The sequence below is a fragment of the Corvus brachyrhynchos genome, unplaced genomic scaffold (genome assembly GCF_000691975.1).
Source record: "Corvus brachyrhynchos isolate BGI_N302 unplaced genomic scaffold, ASM69197v1 scaffold56, whole genome shotgun sequence".
NCBI lineage: Eukaryota > Metazoa > Chordata > Aves > Passeriformes > Corvidae > Corvus > Corvus brachyrhynchos.
Window position 1 is genome coordinate 5,297,282 of NW_008238664.1, and position 10,195 is coordinate 5,307,476.

Below are 10,195 nucleotides of genomic sequence, written 5' to 3' on the forward strand. Positions count from 1 at the left end.
ACTGACTTTCTTCTTCTCTCAACTAAATGTAATGCTGAACAAGGGACAAGAGAACAGAGGAATGAAAATGTGGGCAAGCTAGAGAGGAAGGGAATGAAAATGAAATGCAATTGATGATCATGATTTCAAAGAACAAAAATGTAAAAAAAAAACCAAGAATGGAAGAATAAAAGCTAGGGGAAATGAGGACAGAGGAAGAGAAAGAGACCTCAGGGATTCATGGGTGTTACATTTTCTCAGTACATGGAATTATGAGAAAGTAAACACCAATTTAAAAGAGGCATCAGAAACAATAGATGAAAAGCATATGCAGGGGAAAAATTGAGTAAAATGGGAAGGAAGCAAGAGATGTGCTTAATTATTTTTTGTTTTCATTTTGTTAAGTGTAGTAGCATAATTCTTTTATTTCTTACGGGTTTTTGAGAGGCACCCTTTTGCAAATCTAAAAGACAGTGCCAAGTATGTCAGATGCTTTTTGCATGTGTTCCATGGGCAGGCTGTTAAGAGTTAAGGTGTGGATACATTTGTCAGCGTGAGAATGGCCCTGTCTGGTTTCATTTGGCTTTCATGCTGTCTCTGGAGAATTAATGGAACAAGTTCATTTCCATCGACTCCAGTGAAGCTGCACTGCCAGTGAATCAGAGCCACTCTTACTGCTAAATGTAGCTGTTGCTCTATGAAACCCTGATCCAAAGTGTACCTGGAATGTTTTGTGATTAAACCAAAATAGTAAGACAAAAGCCTAATTGTTATGAACACTGTGAGTACAGTATGTTGGTGTGCAGGCTGTCCAGAGGAGTGGCAAGGGGAGGTGGACCATGAGAAGAGTAAGGTGAAAATAACCAATACACACAGAGTTCAGGGAGCAGACTGCCTTTCCTTGCAAATTGTCCTGGGTTGCAATGAAAATCATTGGCAAACATCCTTGCAGGGTCCTGTGGCCTGTTTGCTTTTACTCCCTCTGGTTCACCCTCTCTCATCCCCACCCTCCCTACTTCAACATCTCTTCAAATCCAGGATGGCTCTAGTTCTTTACCTTGTTTCACATCTCTTCTTTGCACCCCAAAACTTATTTTGGGCTGAATCACTCTTACCTCAATTCATCGGCCTAAATTAATCTTTTGTGTAATTCAACTGACTAAAATTGACGTAAATGGAGTTACATCAGAGCTGAAATTAACACAGTCTGACTAAAATAGCACCTGCCTTTTCTACCCAACCAATGGCTGTCTCTTCCCCACCTCCACCCACATACCATGATTTTAACATTACTTTCTCCTCATTGCTCTTTCATTTATCCCACTGCCATGAGCAAGCTGTGCTCTCAGTATTTGGTGTTGCCCTCCCCTCTCCATTCCCCTTCATCCCCACAGTGCAGGCTGTTGGTCCCTGTTAACAGGTGAGCCATGCCTGTATCCAAGCCCATGCAACAACTTTGCATCTTCTATTGGATTTTCCTGTCCTTCACCACAGAGATGCACCATCTGAGTTCAGAGCCTATTTGCACTGGGCACTTCCTGTACCTGTAGCAATTATAGTCTTACTCCAAAGAATTCACAAGTCAGAGTGCCATGATGTATAAACAGGAGGAGGGAAGTTAGATGACAGTGAATTTATTTGCCAAAGGTAACCTAGCAGGACAATGGCAGAGTTGTGGGTGTCAGACTTAAAGCCTCTCTTCCTTTTCCATAACTTCCTTTATGCCAGCCTGGCATTTCTCATCACCTCTTTCAACCCCTGTCTTTGGGCCCTCACCCTCACACGGTGGTTAAACTTCTCCTTTGCTTGCTTTCTCTTCCCATCTGGCTTTCTGACGTCTTTCAGCTTGCCCTTGGAGCCTGCTCAAGTTGGCTAGGCTTTCTTCCCTCCTCTTGAAAAATCTGGATGTTTGCAGCCAAAAATAAAGTGTGGCTTCTCTGGTGGAGCCATACTTTGTTTAGCAGCATGCTCCGCCCTTTGCATCTGGGTATCTCTTTGGGGCAAGGATTTATTCCATAATTGCTCCAACTTACTTATTATCATGGCATATGTATCTGCAGTGTTATGCAAACTGTAAAAGCTCCTAGTTCTAAAGGTCACCATGGGCGTACCATGTGTTTACCTTCCAAACACAGATGAGCTCAGAACAAAAGGGACTGGAAGCCCTGTGAGGAGATGAAGGCAGGGAATCACCTTGATCTAACTAATTTGCCAAGGCAGTGTTCACAAAAGTAGGTTACCTAGTGATGCAGACAAACAACCCAGTCCAACCTCACTGTCTTCCAGATGAGTGAATTCATTCCCCAGCATGTCCTGGACACCCAGAGCAGGATGTTTCTCATCCTAAGTGTCAGGCTACCCCAGTCTCCCATGCTGGGACTCAGACATGGAGCTTCTCGTAGCACAGTGTCAGGTGCCAGCTGTAGCTTCCTGAGGTGGTGGACAGAGGCTGGGATGTTGTAGAGGCTCCTATGGTAGATTTATCCCCAAGCTCAAAAGAGCCTTGCTGCAGCTAATGGCCTTCAGAAGCTGGAAAGCCACTGTGCTACCTGGTGACCAAGGCCACCAGTACATCCCACACATGGCTTAGCACAGTGTTACCCCGAGCACTGGCTTGAGTGATAGCTGAGCTGTGATTTGCTTTTCACATTGCTCTGCAGCATAGAAAGAGGATAACAAGGTAATTACCTACCTGAGCTCATGAAATTGGCAGCATGCTCCAACAGGACCCCACTACATCCTATATGCAACTTCCAAGAAGAGTAGAGGGATAAATTAAATGCTTGTGAGATATGCAAAATGCTACACCATTAGTTGCAGTCCTTCCCGAGATCATCTGCTGTCTAATAGCATTTACTGTGACTTAGGTCAATTGTCAGCATGAGGGGAAAAAACTAAATCCAATCATTGCTTCCTCTACTAATTGACAACCTCAACAAAGTGGAATTAGAGCCATGAAGACTGGACTCTCTCCTTCTGCTTGTCAGAGCAGAGATGCTCTGGTAGGGATGGGGATCTGCCACAGGCTGCACTCTTCCCCAGGGGATGCAGCTGCTTCTCCAGTAGAAGAATATAAATACAGGAGGGTGGGAAGAGGGTGTGGGGGTCTGGCAAGAAGAAACCTGTTCCTGAGCCAGCCATGCTGGAAGAGTAAAAGGAAAAATGGCCAGGGTCCCTCTCAAGGGAAGAATTTTAAAAGTTCCCACCTAAGTATGACAGGGCAAATAGAAAACAGCAGGTGAGTAGGATAAGCTGAGCACAAGGAGAGATATAAGGATCCTTCATTGTCAGGAGAAGGGGGAAAAGGAATATGGGTGAACTCAGAGCTGTGGATTATTTCTGCTGCAGCTTCTTCTCCCCCTCCCTTCTGCCTGCGTGCTTTGCATGAGGGTGCAGCACAGTAACCTGCCACAACCTCGAAATAAAGAGTACTGCAGGACAATCCGTCTGAAAAATACCCCTCTGCTGAAAAACATCTCTTAAATAGGATGATCAAAGGATTCCCATATTAACAGGTGAGAATGGTTTATGGATCTGGATTAGCTCAGAATCCACCTGATTATATTTAAACCTCTAAGACTGAAAGCTATAAACCTGCCTAAGAAATGCCATTTATTTTAAAATGAGCAGCAAAATCTCGATTAATTGAGTTGCAAAAGAAATGGATCTAAAAACAGGCACTGGAGAAACATGAGCGCATTATGCATTTGGGTTTTGCTTCTGGAAGAATTCAAAACCAGGTCTTGTTGCCAGTGCTGATCTGAAATTATGATATTCTAAGCCTGAATTCAGGTGTCCATAGACCCAGGGAGGGACAGCCCGGGTCACTGTTCCTGTGACACTGTCTCAGGACCATCATGATGCCTCTGCTCGGTTGGCTGAGTTCTTCCCTACTGAAGTCCAACCAGTAATGTCTCCAGTATCAAAATGAAGGTGCTCTGCTGGTTTCCCCGTATGTGGCTTTGGGGTGCCCAGAGCACACCCCTACTTGTAGCGACACTATGGCCTGGGATAAATGCTGCTGTGCAATGTCTCAGTCAAGCCACACGGTGGTTTGGCAGCACAAAGAGCAGCTGGAACAGAGGCAGGGAATGTTGCCTGGTACTTATTCTATGACTTCAGTTCGGCATTTATAAAGCAAAAAAAAAAAAAACCCATTAAACAGCAAATTTTGCACACGACTTCCTGTGAAGTTTTGCTTTCACACCTCCAACATGTCTGTCTGGAAATGGCCTTTCCAGAGGGAGGTTTGTTCAGCTCCTTTTATTTGCTTTCTCTGACTCACAGGAGTCACTTGCACCCACTCAATCTGTCTGCACTGTGGCACTGCCGGACAGAAGCACTGGCAAGTGAAAGGCAGGGATCTTCTGGAGCTAGCAGTGCTCCTGATAAGGTCATGAGCAGCTAATTCCTCCTTTGCATTGCTTCTTTGGATGTTTTTATGCTAAATCCACATCAGAGTTCCATGTATGCTGATCAGTAAAGGGCATCTTCAAAACCAAAGAAACACACTTCTACCACATCTTAAAATCTAGCTGTATCTTTCTTTGTGTTCATGAATCACAGATCAACTTGTTCCATCTCCAGGTCTAAGCCTACGCTTCAGCCTTCTGTATCTCCACTCGGAGGGTTCCCTTTTTCTTTCCTATGCTGCTCCCTTCACACGGTTTTGTATTTATTGTGGGGGCCAAACTGCTTCCTAACTATTCATTTTTGTATTTTTAGGACCAACTTCTAACTTCTCTCTTCTCTATTCAAGCCTCACAGTTATATTCTTTCCCTCTCCTTATAAAAAACAGTTTCCTATTTTGCCATGGCTTTTTTTAGCCATCCTCCAGGATGCCTAAAACTTTTTAGATACCAGAGCCTCTTCTCTGCTTCCAACTGCTTTCCTTTCCTCCACTGAATATGCAGCTTTTCAAATGAATTCATTACTCTTGAACACTTCATATCTCTCTTGCATCCCCTCCACTGACTTCCTCTTACCCACCACATAACTTTGGCATACCTCGTCATCAGCACGTAACTCCATCTCCCACCAGCTCTTGCTGCACTGGCTGGAGGTCTGCTTCACAATATCTGGATAGTCCCATTAATCGCTTCTTGTCAGGCTGCTACTTCTCCCTCCAGCCTCTGCCTGGGACACCCACCCTGACTTCCTTGTCTGCTCCACTCCTCTTCCTGTTAGCTCTCACCTGAGCATTTTCTTCCCCAGAGAGCTGATAGCAATGCACACTGATGAGTGGCTGGTACACAAGTAAGTGCATGATGCTGCAGACTTGTTGCTATCTTAGTTTTTCAGTGCCCCCATTCCTGGTGTTCCTTTGTCTACAAAGCACACCATGATTTGAGAGCTACATAATTATAGCTGAAATTAAGCATCCTGTTCAGAGGCTTCATTGCTGATTCCTCGCTATTTTCTTTAGCCAGAGCTTTCATTCAGGATTTGGCTCATCTGCAAAGGGACTCTACAGCTATCTTTTTATTTCTTCCCCCACCCCCTGCAGGAGAAACCAAAGTAAATGTAGGTGACGTTGGTTTGGGGGTTTATTTTTTAAGCTCTTCTCTATAACAGCCCTGTGAAGTAGAGTAGTATTTTCCTCATTTTAGAGAATGGGAACTGAGGCACAGCAGATGACTTGGTCAAGGCCCCTCAGGGTAGCTCAGCTGAATTGCAACCAGTTTGAGTCCCTGCCTGTATGGGTGTTGAAAGAGCAAGAGACCAGGGTCAGCACTATTTCTTACAGGAAACTGCCTAAAAGTGCTGGCCTGTGAAGAGGAGCAGCCTGGGAAAACGGCTAAAGGTCTTTCTGTGCATGCTCAGTCAGCAAATACCTTGCTGCAAGACATGAGCCTGCAAATGCAGTTGTTCCTTTCTGCTCTCTTCAGAGGACTCTCTTACCTATTTACTCTCACATGGAAACATGTGAGTGGGAGGCCAGAAGCACTTGACTCATTTGCGGCAATTCTCCAGTTCAGCAGCTAGGTTTTCTCCCTGAGGCAGTATAATGTGACAGAAAGGAAGCATCTGAAAGCATTTCTTCATCTGCCGGATTGCAGTCTGTCACTGCTGCTGCAGAAGTGACACACCTGCCCTCCACCGCCTGCAGCTCTTTGGGTTGCTGGAGGGTGAATGGGGAAGGCAAGAGCTTCTTTCTCTCCACCCTGAAATCATCTTGTTTTGGGCTTTTTTGCTCTGCCAGTACCTGGACATGACTAATGCACCCATTCCTGTGCTGGCTTGGCAGCCCTTGCAAATGGAATTTCAGACCCGGGACAAGCAGGGCACGGCTCGCTGTGCACGTAGCAGTCTCCCCACAAACTCCTGGATCCTGATCCAGAGAAGACAGTCGAGAAGGTGCAATCTCCGCCAAGCCTTTGTGAGTCTTGCTGTGCTGCCAGCCAGCACAGGGAAGGAATATGGTGTTTAATAACAACCATGGCACAGGCACCTATTTATTTACTCTTCTATTTCAAGACAGCAAAGCCCTGTCACCTCAGACTAACCTGCAGCTGAAACAGTGAGAAATGGAAAACACTCTCTTGTATCCTCCATCACATAAACAATTAGTTGTCTTTGCAAAACTAATGTGTAAGCAGTTGCTGCTTTTTATGGAGAAAAAAAACCCCCAAACAACAAATCAAATCAAAACAAAACTAAAAACAACCAAAAAAATAGTATGGTTGAATCAGAGACATTTTGGCAAATCATGTTGTTTTGTTTTGGAAGATATCACTCCTCAGAATAAGACTTCTACCCTACAGCTCTTGAACACTTTATCACAAAATGATACTTATTTTAATGTATGCCCCTGCTTTTACTCCTATTTTGCATGTAGATGGTAACTGTTCTTTGGCAAAATAAGATGTAGGTGAGGGGGAAAGCATCAGGATTTTATCTCTGTAGAGCTGAGCACTCCAAGGTTTATAACAAGAGCTTGTAGCAGTTTATGCCACGTGAAAAACACTGCTGGGAAATTTATCAAAGAATCTATCATGAGGTGGGCTATTTAGGGACTGAAATTACATAGGAAGGACTGGCAAGAGAGATGTGTGCTCAGGACAAGTGCAGTTGCAATTAATGCTAAATATAAGGTGTCATATCTTTATCTAATGCACAGCCTGCACTGCCTCGCAAAGGAAAGTTAAGCAATTAGGCCCAAATAACCAGATTATACGTGGGAGGTGTTTGAAGGCAGATTTAAAATACTGTAATAGGGTTGGAGGAGGGTTACAACAAGAGGTAATATTTCCTGATAGGTTAGTTTACATCCTTTGGAAAACATTCTGGAACCAGACCAGAAAAGTAAGCAAGACCTTAACCAGGACTCAGCCTGGGATGACACCCAAACAAAGGCGAAAAGTAAAGAGACCCAACCCTGCCTATGCACACGCAGCCCCTCCAGCGAGTAATTCCCTGGAACAAAACAAATCCAGTGACGGATAGCATAGTTCTGTGTAGATGTGCAGCTGCCTCAGCACAATTCAAAATCAGCTTTCCCCTTTCTTGTTTCTCTTAAGCCAGTGCTAAGGGCAGAGAGGAAAACCTGAGCTCAAACAGTAATAACTCTCTTTTAGAGTGGAAACTGGAATTCACTCCTTAATCCCAGAGGAGCAGAGCGAGGTACAAGTCTTTCCCCCCACGCTGCCTGCCAAGTTTCTTCTCCAGTCCTGAAGAGTTGGATTAACTCTGTGGCAGAGATGCAGTTTGTTTGCACAGCCCTTTTTACCACTCTGAGGTGAGGCTGTCAGCTGGAGGGTTGGGGATAATCAAAAGGAACTGAATCATCCGACCTTATAAAAACTCAGTATCAGGAAAGGTCTTGGTTGGAATGTATTGATGTGAGAATGGGGAGGGGGAGATGAGATGGGACACGTGCTTGCTTTGGGAAGGGGTCTCTCAGCTTTTGCAAAGTACCTTGCCCCTATTTATCATATCAACACACAGACAACATTTTGTCTTCTAGAGTGAGAGGTGCGGGCTAAACATTTCATCACAACAAAGCGAAAATAATCTCTGCTGCCTTTACTTGGATGTGGGAAATATTCACTTGCTTTTAAATACAAAACTATACGTATGTTTGTGAACCTACTGTTGCTTTCATGTGGGAGCCTTAGGTGAACACAAAAGATTACATTGTGCAGCTACAAATGAACAGAGCACCCAGGATTAAAGAGATTTTATTTAGCCCCACATGAAATAGCAGAGCTGATGGCAGCCTCTGGTACAGGAAAAAAACCACAACCAACAAATAATTTAGCGAGCATTGGAACTAAGAAAGTCACATCTCCTGTGTATTTGTGTATTGTGGTTGATTGACTATGGTGTCTAAGATGGCATAAAATTAATTTGAAGCTCTTCCTACAGATCAGGCACTTATTAGCATTCTCAATTTTATGGAATATCTGGAATCTAATAAGGCATGAGCCCACGTTGTAACTTTCACTGCTGGGGACTGTGATAGAGCCTCTTTTTGCTATCAGGCCTGTTGTTTTTCACAAAATCTGTAGGGATGCAATTACACTTCTGCCAAACTTGTTTGAAATCAGACAGTGGGCTCAAAAGTTATTAGAGGCATGGACGGACAGGCAGACAGGTGCAGACACCATGACCATGTAAGTCTCATTTCCATCAGAAATAAGGCTAAAAGAACTTACATGGAAATTAATTTTTAAAGGAGACTTGATAGGCAGAGGAGTAGACCTTTGCGAAGTGTAATTTCAAATTTTAAGTGAATTTCATGCTAGGAAAAGCTATCAAAGACAGTCTGGAATACTAAAATATCCCTTTTACCTAAAGGAGAGGAACAGCACAGGATGAGCTGTGGTGGCCCACTTGACCCTTGCTTATTTAAACTAAGTCACACTGAGGGCAGGTGATTTCTTAGAGAGAGGAAACAAAGAGCAGCTCCAGAAGCTCTGTTCCCTTACAGTTTTTTTTCTGCATGTGAGCACTTAGGGCTAATCACAGATGTAAAGCACTGCAAATGCCTCTGAATGTTTGTATTTCACTCCTGCCTTTGACTTTATCCTTGTTTCCTTGCTCATTCCCTGCCAGCTCTGTCCCTGGGCTGCAGTGGGGAAGCGCTGCTTTTTGTCCTTTGTTTGTGCAAAGCACAGTGGGACTGGAATCTTGATTAGGGCCCCTAGCAACGATCACACACCTCGCAAATATCGTAATTTAACATGACAGCCCCCAGTCTCTCCGATAGGATTCGTGTGGGTATTTTTTCATGCTCCCAGCCAGAGACTGGAAGCAGGGCTGTTTTATTGCCAGCTCTGCCACCAGCCTGCTGGGCTGCCTCTGGCACATCGCTCTGTCATCTTCCCCTCTGTAAGCTGGGGTCCCCATACCCACCGCCTGCTCTTCTGGAGCCGCTGAGCTGCCAGTGGATTCAGAGAGGGCCGGCTACCAGCTCACTGCAGCCAACAGGTCACTGCCTGTGGCCACCATTGCGCTCTGCCCATCTCCCTGGCCCCCGTTGTGTCCCCCCCTTCCTCATGAGAACCCTGCAGGTGGCTGCCAAGTCTGAAAAAGTGGGGGAAAAACTCTTAAATAGGCTTTTGCATTTGCACCCCAGAATACACCTGCGGCCCAGGCCTGGTTCTCCTCCAAGCACTGCAGTCAGGACACTGGTGCCAGCCATGCCAAGGTATTGTCCCAAATCTGGGTTCTTTTCCCCGTGGGGAAGCTGATCCACACACAGAGTTAAGATACTGGATTTTATTTCATGTCTACGCAGAGATGGGTGCGAAGTGGTAAATCCACAAAGCAAGGAAGCGTATTTATACATACATATACAATGTATACATTTGCAAGCATATTTATACAATCCTATTCAGGCAGCATTTGCATAATGAATCTACATCACTACCTGGCTAAACTACTACTGCCTTCTCATTCCCTGCCTCGGTTTAAAGGTACAGGGTATTCCAAATTCGTGTGTTCAGTGGGTGAGGGTCTTCCCTCGGAGGTGCTGTTTTCCCATTTCAATGCACTAAGTTCACTCCTAGGATGCAATTTCACAAGTTAGTTAAAGATTTCTAACCCACATCTCTCGAAGCTGGTTTAGGCCGCCGCATAACCAGTCTCTTCCCTTTATCTTACATCTCATCCTGCATCTCTTAGGTCAGGTTGTTCTCCTTTTCCCAGAAACTCTTCTCCCCGCGATCCGTACCCCACTCCCCAGGGGCCACGCAGGGGTCTGGGAGAGAG